The 17,572-nt window shown below is 45.6% G+C and overlaps 1 protein-coding gene across 1 annotated transcript in view; it reads left to right on the top strand.

Annotated features, from left to right (window-relative positions):
- The window catches only part of LOC141982777 (dynein axonemal heavy chain 5-like), a 272,918-nt gene that overhangs the window by 231,045 nt on the left and 24,301 nt on the right, over positions 1–17,572 (top strand). The window lies entirely within an intron of this gene.

Genomic DNA, 17,572 nt, shown 5'->3' with positions numbered 1-17,572 from the left:
CATTTTGTACAAGATGCATCATGTAAGGTGTCATTGGAAAAGTTATGATTTGCTGAATATGATTATCCTATTTGTATGCATGTATAATTTTTGTATCTAAAATTATGAATATTGACTATGTATCTATATTTCAAATGTAGTTACACCTGGGTGATGCCCACTGGGCAAGAAGCTTCCAGTCTAGATAGTTGGCTGTGAAGGGCCTACTCAGGGTAAAGGGCCATTAGGAAAAACGATAGGCCTTAGGAGAAGCTTATCCCCTACCTGGTGAGCCTTCCTGAGAACGCTTCAGACAGTCTGTAAGTAATGGGTGCTATGACTCAGCAGGGCATGCAAGGGCATGTGACCAGACCACATGACACTGATCTCCATTTTGGGTACCTGTATTTTTCCGCAAACTGGCTGGGAACTGTTTTTAGAGCAAAGGGTTTCTGCCATATGTTAAAGCTATATAAGGCAGGGAGTGACCTCATCTGTGGTTCTTCACTCCCCCACAACTCAACACCTAAGAGAAGCTCGAAAGGAAAAGGACTTGGAACGGGGGTGGGGAGCCCAAGCTGTAAAGCAAGTGCAGCTGGTGCCTTGAGAATCTGCAAGCCTGCTTGTATCATCAGCCAGGGTGAGAAATTGCTAATTCATATCCAATCTTTCTAGTATTTTAGGCTTAGTTTGTGGTTTTGTTTAAACATAAAACACATTCTTCATGTTGCAGGGGTAGACATATTAATGAGCTTACAGTGTACAGATCTCTGTGCAGTGCAAGATGGTATAATTTTGGTTTTATACTCCAGAGTGGGGTGCATGCCTGTGGAGCTGGAAAACTGGCTGGTGTCTACTGTTTGCAATCAGGTAGCCCAGTTTGGGTGGATGTCACCACCTGCTGTTGTGTTGGGGGATAACAGGGCCTGGGTTGAGGCTGGATGTGTCCCCAACCTAGCTGTGTGTCTTAGAAGGATGCCGCAGTTCCCACAGCTCCCAGACTGCACCCCAAGGGTGACAACCCGTCACAAAAACAACTTGAAACACTTTATGAGATTACATCAAAACAAGTGACAAACAATTGAAACTGTCCTGCACATCGTAAGATCCCCTTTAGTTTTCCCATTTCACATACAGAAGAAACCGGAGAGTTCTGTTGCTTCCAAGCCTCCTCGCTCAGGGGCTTACATAACAGATAACAAAGAGTTCTTCTTCAAGGAGTGTCCCTGTGGGTGCTCCACTTTTGGTGTCTTGGTGCCCTGCGCTTGTAATCGGAGATTTGTAGTAGCAGTGCCCTGATTGGCTGTGCATGCGCAGCAGCCATCTCGCGCCACTCCAAGCAGGTACCTAGCATGTGCAGCCAACAGACCCCCAGTTCCTTTTTACCGCCCTTGGCTTGAGTCAGAGCGACAGCAGCACCCCTTCAACTCCATAGATAGATCATGATCCTTCCTTTTTTCTTGTATCCTCTCAATTCTAGTTAACTTCAGTTAACATTACTTTTAATTTCCTCCATATTAAAAAAAATTAGTGTAGTTTTCCCCCACCCGCCACCCGGCGAGCCTCCACCAATGACGACTGCTTTAAAATGGGCTACCCCATTTTTCTCCAGTGCTGGACCTCCCTCAGGCATGCCTGGTTCTCCTGGATTTAACAATGCCTGACCTGCAGGTTATTGATACCAGTTTCAGATGGCCGTGCTCAGTGCATCCGCTGTCTCAAAGAGACCCAATTCCCCAAAAGTGTCCTCATTGTAAAAAACTGAAGGCCAGGGACCTCCAACTTAAGTCACTCATGATGAAGAAATCCCTCAGGCCAGCCTCCGACCCAGAGACCAGGACGCCTCTTGACCAACGGTCGCCAGCAGCCTCAGACAAGGGCTGCACTACCAAGACTGCTTCTAAGGACTCTGTCTCCAAAAAGGTGACCAAACACCAGTCTCAGTCATCGCCACAGCGAGATCTGCCTAAAAAGAAATGGTGTCCTGGTGAAAAATCTTCCCCGGTACTGACGGCACCAAGAGCCCCGGTACCAAGACTTCCCGAGGAGCCAAGGACTGGTATGGGCAGGCTCTCAGTCAGGTGCATGATCTAAAGTCAAGCTCCCTAGCTCAGCACCGACCGTGCCGAAGAACATCCCAACACTGACCAGTGTAATGGCACCACCTGCTGCACACACGCAGCTCAGTAAGACCTTGGCACTGATAGTTCTGACCCTTTCCTCTCAGACTGCGCTGCCATCCGTGGCACCGAGCTTTCTGGTACTGCAACTTTTCACCAGACAGGCGTACCTGGCAGTTTCTTCTATGCCAGGGATCCCCCTATTCGGTACCGATGGTAGCCCAGTGAGGCGCGGACTAAGGCAGATCATTACCCCTGGGGTTTCAGCGCCACCTCAATCCAGTGATGATGAGGAGGAGGTTGACTCAGGACTGTACACCCCTGGCCACTCCACTCCTAAAGCTGGACTCTCATATCACCAGTAACTGGTAGACACGCGAGCCTGTCAACCCACATCCTGGCTGCCACCTCCTATGGCCCTCCCATCCAACTGGCCATTCTGGGACCCATGGGCCATTTATAGGGCCCAGAACATTAGAGCACCTAACCCACTGGTCACCAAAACACCCCGCTCTCCCGCACCAACGGACCCAGCACCTTCAGAGGCCCAGGATGAGGAGACTGACGAGCAGGCAGACGCACCTGAAGGAGACACCTTGCCACCTACACATATCTCATCCAGATGAAACAATCATGCCACCACCCTCCGCATCGGGGGATGACTTCAAGTCCTTTCAGGATCTTTTCAAGAGGGTAGCAGACTCCCTCAACGTCGCCTTGTCTGAGATCCCTGAGACCCAACATAAGCTCACTGACATTCTCCAGGCATCCCCATCAACAAAAATAGAACTGCTTATTAACATTGCCATAATGGACCTTGCAAAAACCATCTGGCAAATGCCAGCCGCGGCCCCTCCTTTCTGCAAAAGGTCGGACAAAAAATATTATGTGCCAGCAAAAGGGCCTGAATTTCTCTTCACCCACCCCACTCCTAATTCACGGGTCATGGAGGCAGTAAATCAGAGGGGCAAATGGCAACCATCTAGATCCACCCCTTATGACAAGGACAGGAAGAGGCTATACCTCTTTGGCCACAAAGCCTATTTTTCCGCCACCTTGCAATTCCACATCACGAATTAATCTGCACTGCTTGCACAATACACATACAAAACCTGTTTTCTACAATGTCATCTTCTATTGAAAATCTTTTATTGAAAATATAAGAGGACAAGAGAAGCGTGTAAGTCCAACATCTCCGAAGGGTCTCTCATCGCAAGGACTGCCCTCCACGCCTCTCTCAATTCCGCAGACACAGCAGCATGCTCCATTGCGACCTCCATGGTCATGTGTCAGGCATCTTGGCTCCACCTCTCAGGATTCCTGAGAGAGGTACAAGCTGCGGTTGAGGACCTACCCTTTGAAGGTCAGAAACTGTTTGCCAAATCCACCAATGCGTACTTGCGCATACTTTAAAGGACTCCCAGCCCACCTTAAAGAGTCTCAGCATCTGTGTCCCTGGAAACATGAAAAAGCAGGGCAGGTTTTATAACCAAAAATTCCAGGCTACACCATACTCCCAGCCTCAAAGACACCATACCCAACGCCTAAACGGAGGCAGACGGGACGGAGGCAGAATCAAGACCAGCCTTCCACATCCCAGCCTTCCACTTCTAAGCCATCATTTTGAAGGTCTGTTCAAGGGTCTGAAATCTCTACAATCTCTAATTCCGGATCTCAACCCCACTTCAACACCGTTTGGGGACCCCTGTCACCATATTACCCAGTCTGGAACAATATCACCACAGACAGATGGGTCCTGGAAATTATCCATCAGGGTTACTCGATCCCATTTATTTCTAACCCATCTACCCACCCCCCTTCCCTGTCCCTCTTCAGGGAGCCCTCTCACGAGCTCCTATTACATCAGGAAATAAACCACCTCCTGCAATTAGAGGCCGAGGAAGCTGTACCAGCTCAACACAGGAGAAGAGAATTTTATTCCCATTATTTCCTCACTCAGAAAAAGAACGGCGGATGGAGACCCATTCTGCATTTATGCAAACTCAACAAGTTTGTGAGAACACAGCGATTCAAAATGGTGGCCCTATCGATGATGATTCCAGCATTAGAGAAAGGAGATTGGCTCTTGTCCCTCAACCTGCAAGAGGCTTACTTTCATGTCACCATTCACCCAATGCACAGAAGATTCCTGCACTTCACCCTAGGACATCAACATTACCAATACAAAGTGCTACTCTTTGTACTGACAACCATCCCAAGGGTCTTTTCCAAGGTCCTCACCATCGCTGCAGCTCAACTTCACAGACTAGGGGTCATGATTTTTCCATACCTGGATGACTGCCTGTTAAGAGCACCAACACGGCGGGCAGCACTAGAAGCCACACATACCACAATAGCCCTCTTTATGAACTGCAGACTTCAAATAAATCTTCAAAAGTCCACTTTGGTCCCTGTCCAACAACTGGAATTTATAGGGGCCTATCTCGATTGCCTCACAGCAACAGCAAGGTTACGCCATCAGCAATTCCTCAACTTAATCACTCTGATTTCTATGGTCATGGACCAGAGTGGGCATATTGAGTGCTGGCTCTGGGACTGGGGTTGGAATGTGGGCTCCCCCCGGATGGCACTTACCTTCGGCTGCTCCCAGTCGATGGCACAGTGGGGCTAAGGCGGGCTCCCTGCCTGTCCGGGCCCCCACACCGTTACCGGAAGAGGCCAACGCCCCTCTCTGCAGGCACCACCCCCGCAGCTCCCATTGGCCACAGTTCCCCATTCCTGGCCAATGGGAGCTGCAGGCGGTGGTGCTTACAGGCAGGAGCAGCGTGTGGAGACCCCTGCCCCCCCCCCGACCCTGGGACCACGGGGGTGTGCTGGCTGCTTCCGGGAGTGGCGTGGGGCTGGGGCAGGCAGGGAGCCTGCTTTAGCAGCAGCCCTGCTGCACCAGACTTTTAGTGACCGGAGATCGCGATCAACTGGGAGAGTCTCCAGGACTGACCAGTTGATCACGATGAACCAGTTGGTGACCACTGATCTAAATCAACCAACATACTTACCTGTGTTTTTCCCAACACCACATGCCAACAACAGGGAAGCGTCTCTTCACACATTCAACGTCCGAAGAGCACTAGCCTTTTACCTAGAAAGAACAAAAACATTTAGAAAATCGTCTCGTCTTTTTCTCTCTAAAACCGAACGATCAAAGGGTCAGACCATCTCTAAACAGAGACTCACTAAATGGCTGTCGGGCTGTATCCATTTGTGTTACCAGCGGAACAACCTCCCTGTTCCACCAAGAGTCCACACACACTCCACTAGAGTGTTATCAACATCAGAAGCATTTTTTAATGACATACCCATCCTGGATATTTGCAGACCAGCTATCTGGGCTTCTGCCCACACTTTTGCTAAACACTACGTTCTCAAGCAACAATCAGCTGCAGATGCACAGTTTGGACTCTCGGTGCTAGCCACCATCAATAAACCAACTTCAAAGCCCCCCCTCCACTGAGGGGTACTGCTCCATAGTCACCTAAAGTGGAGCACTCACCCCTGTGCTCGTCGAAGAAGAACAGAAGGTTACTCACGCTGTGCAGTAACTGAGGTTCTTTGAGATGGTTGTCCCTGTGGCTGCTCCACTACCGAGATATACTTCACACCTCCTCCCTTCTACTTCAGAGTGTCATGCTGATCCTCTGGGGTAGAGAAGGAACTGGCGGTCGGTTGGCTGCGCATGCTAGGTAGCCACTCAGAGCGGCGTGAGACAGCTGTCGAACATGTGCAGCCAACTGGTGCACTGCTACTACAAATCTGCAATTATAAAAACAGGGCACCAAGACACCTAAAGTGGAGCACTCACAGGGACAACAATCTCAAAGAACCTCAGTTACTGCACAGGGTGAGTAACCTTCTCATCTGAAGTAAAATGATAGGGTCCAGTCTCTCCGTATGTGTGAGGATAGATGCAAATATAAATGTCAACTCATCATGCAGTTAGGTTTGTAATTGTCATAAACATACAGCTAAGGGTAGCATAAAATCCTCCCTTTACCTGTAAAGGATTAAGACGCTTAGATAACGTGGTTGGCACCTGACCAAAAGGACCAATAAGGGGAGAAGATACTTTCAAATCTGTGGGGGAAGGTTTTTGTTTTGTTTCTTTGTGTTCTCTCTGCGTCAGCAAGCAACCAGGGCAGGGAAAATGCATCTCCTAAAGCCATACCTGAACTAAGCAACTAAGATTACAAATTTAAGTAATAGGAAGGAAATGCGTTAGATTATCTTTTGTTTTAGCTTGTGAATTTTCCCTATGCTAAGAGGAAGATTTATTCCTGTTTTTTGGAACTTTAAAGTTTTGCCTAGAGGGGAATCCTCTATGTTTTAAATCTTATTACCCTGTACAATTATCCTTCATCCTGATTTTACAGAGGTGTTTCTTTTACTTTTTCTTCTTTATAATAAAAGTTCTGTTTTTAAGAATCTGATTGGGGTTTTTAGTGTCCTAAAAACCCAAGGGTCTGGTCTGTGCTCACCTTGTTTACTCTCAAGCCTCCCCAGGAAAGAGGGTGAAGGGCTTTGGGGGATATTTTGGGGAAACAGGAACTCCAAGTGGTCCTTTTTTCTAAATCTTTGTCTAATTGGTTAGTCTCTAAGGTGCCACAAGTACTCCTTTTGTTTTTGCGAATACAGACTAACACGGCTGCTACTCTGAAACCTGTCACTTGGTGGTGGCAGTGATACCGTTCCAAGGACAAGGAAGAATTTGCATTGGGGAAGTTTTAACCTAAACTGGTAGAGATAAGCTTAGGGGGTCTTTCATGCCGGTCCCCACATCTGTACCCTAGAGTTCAGAGTGGGGAGGGAATCCTGATAGTAATGAAAAAAAATTGCCTTACAGGTTGAAAAACATCACTAGGGAATATAATGATGGAATTCTAAAGGCATTATTGCTGATTGGAGGTCAGCTGCGTAATCCAAGTGACAATATTTTTTCCCTATATACGATTTGCTCTAAATACATTTCAGCTTTAAATTCCCCTCTGTTGTGGTGTCTTTATGTTATTCCACAGCGCCATGTGACCCCCCTTAACCAATAAGAGAGCTGTAACAGTAATGATAGGATGATTTTGTATACATCCCCCTCCCGGATTTCATCCTTCCTACCTTGAACTGGTTGCTGGTGCCACTCTAAAGCAGCTCTGTTTGTGGTGGGAGTGGCAAGGGGGAGGGGCATCTCCCTGAACTTGCCTTTCCTCCACAGCCCTACCATATTTTGGAAGGGGATATCACCTCTCAAAATGGTGTCCTCCCCAAATGTACTGACAGGGCAGTACAGGGGCTGGGGGGAGACTAATGAAAATGATTCCAAAGCATTATCTTAATTTGCAGTTTTGAAGTAGAAGCAGATTGAAATTCCTGAGCTGCTATAGTAACTTACTTGGTGTCACATTATGGGGTGCAACCCAGACCAGTGAAAAGTTGTGTCACTGCCTGACCTATAATCCTGGTTGCCTTAAAATGCTTTGCTGCTGTAGCCCCCTTATCTGGATGCTCCCAGCCAGCATATAAGCCTGCATTGAATTTCTGTGTGATAAGCAGCCCTGGTTCAGCAACTCTGACTACAGCCGCCTGCTTCTTACACCACAGCCACATTCTGGTCTCCACCACCCTTGGTTACTATTAGCCAAGTGACCCCAACATATCCCCAGTAAATGTACCTTCATTGTCTCTGCCTGATGACCCAGGCTGGTTAGATAAGCAAATACACAGTTCTTTATGATCCAGACATGCTGATTCCCAAACCAACTTCTGAGCTTTGATGGTTCTGTTTACAGCATATGTAAATTGCAACTCCATTGTCACTGGTCACCCTGCTTCATTTGTATTTGACCTGAGCAGACCTGTTTCGTTCAAATTCACTTTAAAACATAGTATCAAAGAACATCCATAACTCCACATGTAGTATAGTTACATATCTTCCACTATGATACTATTCACCCTTGTTTTCAAGTGATACCTCACAAGGCATATTTTGTAGAAATATCAGCAATGCTTACGGTCATACTTGGTCACTAATCTTGGTTCATGGTAACGGCCTTTCCACTGGAACTCAAAGTACTGTGTTACCCATGCACATCTGAGTAAGGATCATGCATGCTAGGACCATGACATTATACAAACAGTAAGAACTAGTATGACTGTGATTTTTGTTGCCTCCTTTCTGAAATTGTTGTATTTCATGTTAACAGACATCTGTTTACATTCCACTTCACAATCCAACTGTGACTTGATAAAATATATACAACTAGTGAGGAAATATTTTTACCTGGGCTTTTTGTAATTAGTTTGTTTCATCTCAGAGAGGGCTCTTTTGACTAATGGGTTCTGTCTTCAGGTTTCCTTTCTGCCAGGCAGGTTGGTTTCTTAATGTAATTCCACAATAGGGATCAGGAAATGAGTGATCTTGTTGGTTGATAAAGAATCTAATGCAAAACAATCAATCATGACTCAAAATTTATGCGCTTCATTATGTAATTAGCAATAAGATTTCCAAGAACAGGACTGTACTGTAATTAGCAAAACTCACAGGAGGTCACAATTTGAGTCTCATCTCAATGAAAACAAAGGCATGACAGGTTGTGAATTACCGGTATGTCATTAATTCAAAGCCTTGTGTTGTGTTGTACTTGATGGTCAAGGCTGAGTGCTATGAGTGCAGCTATGGATGAATTAATATAGTGTAGTTCTTGCATTGATACATTTCATTGCTGTTATGGAATATACAGAGGTTTGCATTTCTTTAAAAAATGTGTGTTTCTTAGAAGAATTCCCAAGCCCTGGGAATTGCTCTGTATTATAGTGTTGTGGCAGCATGGTACCTCTCCTATGTGAAGTGCTCTTCTTCTATCTAGCATGTATCACACTTTTTCTTTGGGATTGTCAAAGCCAAATTCCCACGCTGGCACTTCAGGTGCAGAAGGTGGGGGTCCGCAAGGATTCTAAAAATTAATACTGGCCACTCCAGGCTTGTATTAAACTCCCAAGATACAGCTTTTCTCTGACCTTGGATGGGTAGATGCGGCTACCACCCAAGTGCAGAACCACTTTGAGAACCCAGGAAGGCGCACTTGGGAATTCCTTCCTGTGGGGTACCCTCAAGCCCTCCCCCCTCCCGGGAAAAGCTGAGCAGCAAAAACAAAGGAAATCAGCTGTTGCCACCAGCTAATTGAAAAAAAAATGTGCACAAACCTCTTAAGACACAGAACTCCTATCCTGTTCTTAAAAAAGGTAAATTTTATTTAAAAAAAATAGAGGAAAGAAAATACACCTGAAAACTCAGGCTATTGCTAAATTTAAAAAGAACAAATACAAGAATTAAGCTTCAAGAATAGCTTTCTTAAGGTCCAATTGAAAGGTTACAGGCAAAACAAAAGCACCTGGGGTTAGCACAGAGGAATCCACAAGCCATAAAGAAATAAGAGATAAACCTAATTGCATCTTCCTAGACATTTCCTGATCTACTTACATATCTGGGGTTTTGAATGAGTAGTTTTTAGGTATAATACAGATGATTCTTCATACCTGGCCCAAAGCTTCTTACAGTATCGCTGCTCTAACCCCCTCTCCCCAGGAGAACAACCACAGACAGACAAAGGGGAAGTTTTTTCCTCAATTTTAAAAAGTTCTAGCCTTCCCATTGACTCTTTTGGTCAGGTGACCTCTCACTTCCTTTTACCTATGCTTAGCAGTGAGACTTTTTTAACCCTTTACAGGTAAAGCAAGTAGAGAACAGTTACTGAGGCCATGTCTACACTACAAAAGTACTCCAATTTTACAGAAGTCGATTTTTGAGAACAGATTGTATAAAGTCAAGTGCATGCGTTCACACTAAGCACATTAATTCAGCAGTGTGCGTCCACAGTACCGTGGCAAGCGTCGATAATCCAAGTGGTGCACTGTGGGAAGCTATCCCACAGTTCCCGCAGTCCCCACTGCCCACTGGAATTCTGGGCTGAGCTTCCAATGCCTGATGGGGCCAAAAATTTGTCGCAGGTGGTTATGGGTAAATGTCATCAGTCAACCCTCCCTCCCTCCCTCCGTGAAAGCAACAGCAGACAATCATTTCGTGCCCTTTTCCCTGGGTTGCCCGAGCAGACGCTATAGCATGGCAAGCATGGAGCCTGTTCAGCTCACCACAGCAGTTATGACCATTGTAAACACCTCACGCATTATCATCCAGTTTATGCAGAACCAGCACCTGAAAAACCAGGCGAGGAGGCGACAGCAGCGCGGTGATGAGGACATGAACACAGATTTCTCTAAAACCGCAGTCCCCAGCAATTTGGAGATCATGATGTTACTGGGGCAGGCTCATGCCGTGGAACGCTGATTCTGGGCCCAGGAAACAAGCACAGAGTGGTGGGACCGCATAGTGTTGCAGGTTGGGGATGATTCCCAGTGACTCCGAAACTTTCGCATGCGTAAGGGCACTTTCATGGAACTTTGTGACTTGCTTTCCCCTGCCCTGAAGCGCAAGGATACGAAGATGAGAGCAGCCCTCACAGTTCACAAGCGAGTGGCAATAGTCCTGTGGAAGCTTGCAATGCCAGACAGCTACCAGTCAGTCTGGAATCAATTTGGAGTGGGCAAATCTACTCTGGGGGTTGCTGTGATGCAAGTAGCCAACGCAATCCAGCTGAGCTGCTGCTATCAACGGTAGTGACTCTGGGAAATGTGCAGGTCATAGTAGATGGCTTTGCTGCAATGGGATTCCCTAACTGTGGTGGGGCTATAGACAGAACGCATATCCCTATCTTGGGACCAGACCACCAGGGCAGCCAGTACATAAACCGCAGGGGTACTTTTCAATGGTGCTGCAAGCACTGGTGGATCACAAGGGACATTTCACTAACATCAATGTGGGATGGCCGGGAAAGGTTCATGACGCTCGCATCTTCAGGAACTCTGGTGTGTTTAAACGACTGCAGGAAGGGATTTACTTCCCAGACCAGAAAATAACTGTTGGGGATGTTGAAATGCCTATAGTTATCATTGGGGACCCAGCCTAACCTTTATGCCCTGGCTCATGAAGCCGTACGCAGACACCCTGGACAGTAGTAAGGAGCTGTTCAACTATAGGCCGAGCAAGTGCAGAATGGTGGTAGAGTGTGCATTTGGATGTTTAAAGGGTCACTGGCGCAGTTTACTGACTCGCTCAGACCTCAGCAAAACCAATATTCCCATTGTTATTGCTGCTTGCTGTGCGCTTCACAATCTCTGTGAGAGTAAGGGGGAGACGTTTATGGCAGGGTGGGAGGTTGAGGCAAATTGCCTGGTCGCTGAATACATGGAGCCAGACACCAGGGCAGTTAGAAGAGCACAGCAGGAAGCGCTGCACATCAGAGAAGCTTTGAAAATCAGTTTCATGACTTGCTAGGGAACCGTGTGACACTATTTGTTTCTCCTTGATGAAAACCCACCCCTTTGGTTGACTCTAAATTCCCTGTAAGCCACCCACCCTCCCCCCTTCGATCACAGCTTGCTTGCAAAGGAAATAAAGTCACTATTGTTTAAAAACCATGTATTCTTTATTAATTGATTATAAAAATAGGGAGATAACTCACAAGGTAGCCCGGGTGGGGTGTGGGAGGAGGGTAGGAGGGAAGGAAAAGGCCACTTTAAAACTTCTTGAATGACAGCCTTCTGTTGCTTAGGCTGTCCAGTGGGGTGGAGTGGTTGGGTGCCCGGAGCCTCCCCCACTGCGTTCTTGGGCATCTGGGTGTGGAGGTTATGGAACTTGGGGAGGAGGGAGGGCGGTGAAACAGGGGCTGCCGCAGCAGTCTGTGATCCTGCTGCCATTCCTGAACCTCCACCAGACGCTGGAGCATGTCCCTTTGATCCCGCAGTAGCCCCAGCGTTGCATCCTGCCTCCTCTGATCTTCCTGCCGCCACCTCTCCTCACGTTCATTGGCCACTTTCCTGTACTCTGCTGTTGTGTCCCTCCACACATTCTGCTGAGCTCCGTCAGTGCCAGACAACTGCATGAGCTCAGAGAATATTTCATCGCGCGTGCGTTTTTTTCACCGCCTTATTTGAGATAGCCTTTGGGACGGAGGAGGGAGGCTTGAAATGTTTGCAGCTGCTGGAGGAAATAAAGGGAGTGAAGTATTTAAAAAGATACATTTTACAGAACAGTGGCTATACTCTTTCATGGTGAACAACACTATTCACATTACATAGCACATGAGATTTTGGTACAAGGTCGCATTTTGCATCTTATATTGAGTGCCTGCAGCTTTGGTGTTAGAGATCACACACTCAGTGTCGGGCAACAGAATTCGGCTTGCAGGCAGCCATGGTAAGCCATAGTCTTTCGGCTTCTGCAACTTTCATAACCGCAGCGCCCTCCTCTCCCATACCAAGCAAAGCATGTTGAGTTGGCCATTTAGTGCTGTGGTTTTCCTGTTAACATGCAGCAGCAGAAACCAAACTAACCCCCTCTCCCCCCATCCAGTTTTCTGGGATGATTGCTTTACCCCTCACCCCACCGTGTGGCTGGTATCAGGGAAGATCCCTGCTAGCCAAACGCGAACAGCTCAGCACCAATGGCCCCCTCACCCCACTGCGTGGCTAACTTCTGGGAGGATTTCTTTTCAGCCACCTCTGAATGTCCCCTTAATTAAATTCCCCTATTTCAACCAGATTACCATGAACAATATCACTCTCCTGAGGATAACACAGAGAGATAAAGAATGGATGTTGCTTGAATGCCAGCAAACACCAGGACCATATGCTGCCAGGCTTTGTCATGCAATGATACCAGATTACTTGCTACTAGCATGGCGTGGTAAAGTGTCCTACCATGGAAGACGGAATAAGGCTGCTCTCCCCAGAAACCTTCTGCAAAGGTTTTTAGAGTACCTCCAGGAGAGCTTCATGGAGATGTCCCTGGAGGATTTCCGCTCCATCCCCAGACACGTTAACAGACTTTTCCAGTAGCTGTACTGGCCACGAATGCATCCCAAGTCCTCAAGGCTACTTAATCATTAAAAAACGCTTGCTTTTATAACATGTATTATATTTTAAAAGGTACACTCACCAGAGGTCCCTTCTCCAGCTTCGTTGGATTGGGAGGGTATTTCAGTCAGGGTGATAAAAAGATCCTGGCTGTCGGGGAGAATGGTGTGCTGTGTGCTCTCCTCAAGCTCGTCCTCCTCATCTTCCCTGTCTGCAAAATCCTCAGGCATGGCAGAAAGTACCCCATCATTGGAGTCCACGGACAGGGCTGGCGTGGTGGCAGCCCCCCCTAGAATTGCATGCAGCTCAGCATAGAAGCAGCATGTCTGGGGCTCTGTCCCGGAGCGTCCATTTGATTCTTTGGTTTTCTGGTACGCTTGTCTGAGCTCCATAAGTTTCATGCGGCACTGTGTTGTGTCCCTGCTGTAGCCTCTGTCCCTCATGGCCTCGGAGATTTTTTGAAATGTTTTGGCATTTCGTCTTTTGGAACGTAGTTCTGATAGCACGGATTCCTCTCCCCATACAGCGATCAGATCCAGTACCTCCCGTTCGGTCCATGCTGGAGCTCTTTTTCGATTCTGGGACTGCATGGTCGCCTGTGCTGATGAGCTCGCCTGGCCAAACAGGAAATGAGATTCAAAAAGTTCCCGGGGCTTTTCCTGTTCACCTGGCCAGTGTAGCCGAGTTCAGAGTACTGTCCAGAGTGGTCACAGTGGTGCACTGTGGGATAGCTCCTGGAGGCCAATACCTTCAAATTGCGTCCACACGAACCCTAATTCGAAACGGCGATGTTGATTTCAGCGCTAATCTCCTAATTGGGAAAGAGTACAGAAATCGGTTTTAAGAGCCCTTTATGTCGAAAAAAATGGCTTCATTGTGTGGACGAGTGCAGGGTTAATTCGATTTAACGCTGCTAAATCCGACATAAACTCGTAGTGTAGACCAGGCCTAAGAGGGATTTTATAGCTAACTGGCTGGCTGTGTGTCCATAACAGGGAGCCTAGCCCCTTTCATTTATCACAGGGATACTGAGACAAAACACTGAGTGGAGCAAACAGTTGTTCTTTTGGCACCTTAAAGACTAACAAATTTATTTGGGCATAAGCTTTCATGGTTTTTGAGTAAAAAACCCCACTTCCTCACACTTGCATCTGAAGAAGTGGGTTTTTTACCCATGAAAGCTTATGCCCAAATAAATCTGTTAGTCTTTATGGTGCCACCGGCCTCCTTGTTGTTTTTGTGGATACAGACTAACACAGCTACCCCTCTGATAGTTGTTCTTTTGGCTGTTTGGGCAAAAGGAGTGAATTTCCTGTAAAAGTCTTAAAAATCAAAGGCTGTTTGCAAATCATTTGTGAACAGAAAAGAGGGCATTATTCACAAAATAAATTGTCCACAGGAAACTATTCTCCCAGCTCTAATTGTAAATGCTCTAGTACTTTTAGTGATTTAGAAAGAAAGAAAAGCATATTGACTCATTCTGTAGAATGAGCTGTCAAACTTGAAAGCATTAGTGTAATCTGTTGGCACCTACTCGTTGGACAGCCTTTCTGTAAAATCATATATGCATATGATTAAAATATAATGAATAACCTCACTGGTGGTTGTCCCCCAAGGAGAAAACCATGTAAAGTTTAAAAGGGTATTTTCAAAGGCCTGAAGATGAAACCTGAGAAATGGAGGCTGTCAAAGCATTTACTCTCTTGTCCTATCAAGTATCACCTTTCAAGTGCTACGCTTTTCTTCCTTTTTAAAGAGGAATGGTGCTAGATATAACATTATGTTGTTACAATAGCATTCACCCTTCGGGCTTGTCTACATGGAGAAACTAGTACGGAGAAACCTAGGGTGTGAATTTCAAGTGAACTAGCTACTGTTATATTAATTTAAATAGAATAAATGAGCCAAAGATGTTAACATAACCCAGTCTCATTGTCCAACATTGAACAATGTTAAACAAGGTTTGGGGTTTGATATACAGCGACCTCAGCCTGCTTAGTACCATGGCAAACAAACCATTAAACTTTCTTTTAACCTTTTATTAAAAATGCAGAAAAGAAGGAAAAACAGATAAAGCATTTGAAATATAAAGTAAGATAAACATAGAATAAGACTTTTATTTTAACAACATATCTTCTTCCCTTTCACTGTAGCTGGTTTTAGAAGGAAAAACCTTTGTGTATGACAATCTTTTAGATCGTATTAAAGATGGTAATAACTGTCCTTTTGGGTAAAAAGAGAAGTTAACTGAGATGAGTTGGAGTTTTGCTGCAATTGTTAAAGTCTGATCCCATTTAATTTCGGCGTTTGGGATTCAGCTGGCACTAGAAGGGGTGGCATTGTTATCTGGAACTTTCTCTCCAGCCCAGTCTGGTCTGGGCATCCCACAGGATTAGGATAAAGAAGGCCCAGAGTCCCAGGAACTGATGTGGGTGGCAGCCATGATGATGAAGCTCGCTGCAGCAGCCTCCATCTGTTCTTTACTATTTTTTTCCTTTCCTCCAAAGTCTTTCTCTTTAAGGACCCAAAAAGAGAGTGGCGGGTGGAATAGTCCATCTCCTTATTATTTTGGTCACTGATTAGGCCTAATCTCCAACGTACCACGTTTGGTTTATTAACTTCCAATCTTTTTTTTTAACCAAGCATGATTTTAACATAGTCCTTGAATTATATTAACATGGCCTTTTTGTTTGGACTAATTTAGTCTGTCTGGGTCTTTTGCACCTGTTTATAACATTCATTATTGAAAGCAACTTCACTGACTTTCTAGTAACAGTTGTTATTTTAGGTTATTGTAACATTTTATGAGCTTTCATATACTTTTCACAATTAAGCTTACAATTAGGGTAAATTTATAGGCTCAAAGAAAAGGAGTACTTGTGGCACCTTAGAGACTAACCAATTTATCTGAGCATAAGCTTTCGTGAGCTACGGCTCACTTCATCGGATGCATACTGTGGAAAATACAGAATATGTTTTTATACACACAAACCATGAAAAAATGGGTGTTTATCACTACAAAAGGTTTTCTCTCTCCCCCCACCCCACTCTCCTGCTGGTAATAGCTTATCTAAAGTGATCACTCTCCTTACAATGTGTATGATAATCAAGGTGGGCCATTTCCAGCACAAATCCAGGGTTTAACACTTTAGATAAGCTATTACCAACAGGAGGGTGGGTTTGTTGGGGAGGGTGGGGAGAAAACCTGGATTTGTGCTGGAAATGGCCCACCTTGATTATCATACACATTGTAAGGAGAGTGATCACTTTAGATAAGCTATTACCAGCAGGAGAGTGGGGTGGGGGGAGAGAAAACCTTTTCTAGTGATAAACACCCATTTTCTCATGGTTTGTGTGTATAAAAACATATTCTGTATTTTCCACAGTATGCATCCGATGAAGTGAGCCGTAGCTCACGAAAGCTTATGCTCAAATAAATTGGTTAGTCTCTAAGGTGCCACAAGTACTCCTTTTCTTTTTGCGAATACAGACTAACACGGCTGTTACTCTGAAACCTGTCATTATTTATAGGCTCAGTTGTCACAACACTACTCCTCATTAACTCCGTGTGTACTTGGATACTGTGCACTAAGTGTGCCTTTTTGCTCTTTAACTTATTACCCTTTAAAGTGTAGTAAGCTGAGCTGTCTGGGGGCATTTGAATGTCCACTTGTGGAGTTAGGCCTGGTCTACAGTAGGAAATTAGGTTGATCTAACTATGTTGTTCAGGGGTGTGAAAAATCCATACCCATGAATGACGCAGTTAAGCCAACCTAAGCCTCAGTGTAGACAGCGCTAGGTCGATGGGAGAATGTTTCCATAGACTTCGCTACCTCCTCTCGGGGGTGGTGGGGGTGGGGTGGATGGATTACCTACACCAACTGGAGGAGCCCTCCCATCAGCATAGATAGTGTTTTCACTGAAGTACTACAGCAGCGCACCTGCAGCATTTTAAGTGTAGATTAGCCCTTAGTATGGTAAAACTAGTGTGCTTTAAATTCATCTAGCTTACTCTGCATTAACTTCCCTGTGTCTACAAAACCTTGGTGTCTTTCAAGAAAAGCACAAATTAACATTTAATAGACCTTTGGCCTTGGCAAAATAGCACCCACTGTATTAGGCTGATGTTTGATTTTATTAGAATTCTAACTCTATCTAACTTGTCAAATCTTTGTCTTTTTTTTAACTTTCCCTTTATATTTTTGGTAGCTTACATTTAACACAGTAATGTACTGAGTTTGCTTTTTTCTTGTCTGTGCTGATTCCTGAATGCGTACTTCCGGTTCCACATGAGGTGTGAGGTTGAACGGTCAGTTCGTAACTCTGGTGTTTGTAACTCTGAGCTTCTACTGTAGAAGTAAAGGCTGTTTCCCTTCCAAAAGCTGGCATTCTCCCCTCCATTGGGATGAAGCTCCTTTTTACTAGGCCTGAAGAGTCACAACATACTAGACCATAAAGCTGGTGCAGGATGACCATTGGCCATCCATTACTGTGTA

The sequence above is a fragment of the Natator depressus genome, chromosome 2 (assembly GCF_965152275.1).
Source record: "Natator depressus isolate rNatDep1 chromosome 2, rNatDep2.hap1, whole genome shotgun sequence".
Lineage (NCBI taxonomy): Eukaryota > Metazoa > Chordata > Testudines > Cheloniidae > Natator > Natator depressus.
This window is presented reverse-complemented; position numbering and strand designations above follow the sequence as displayed.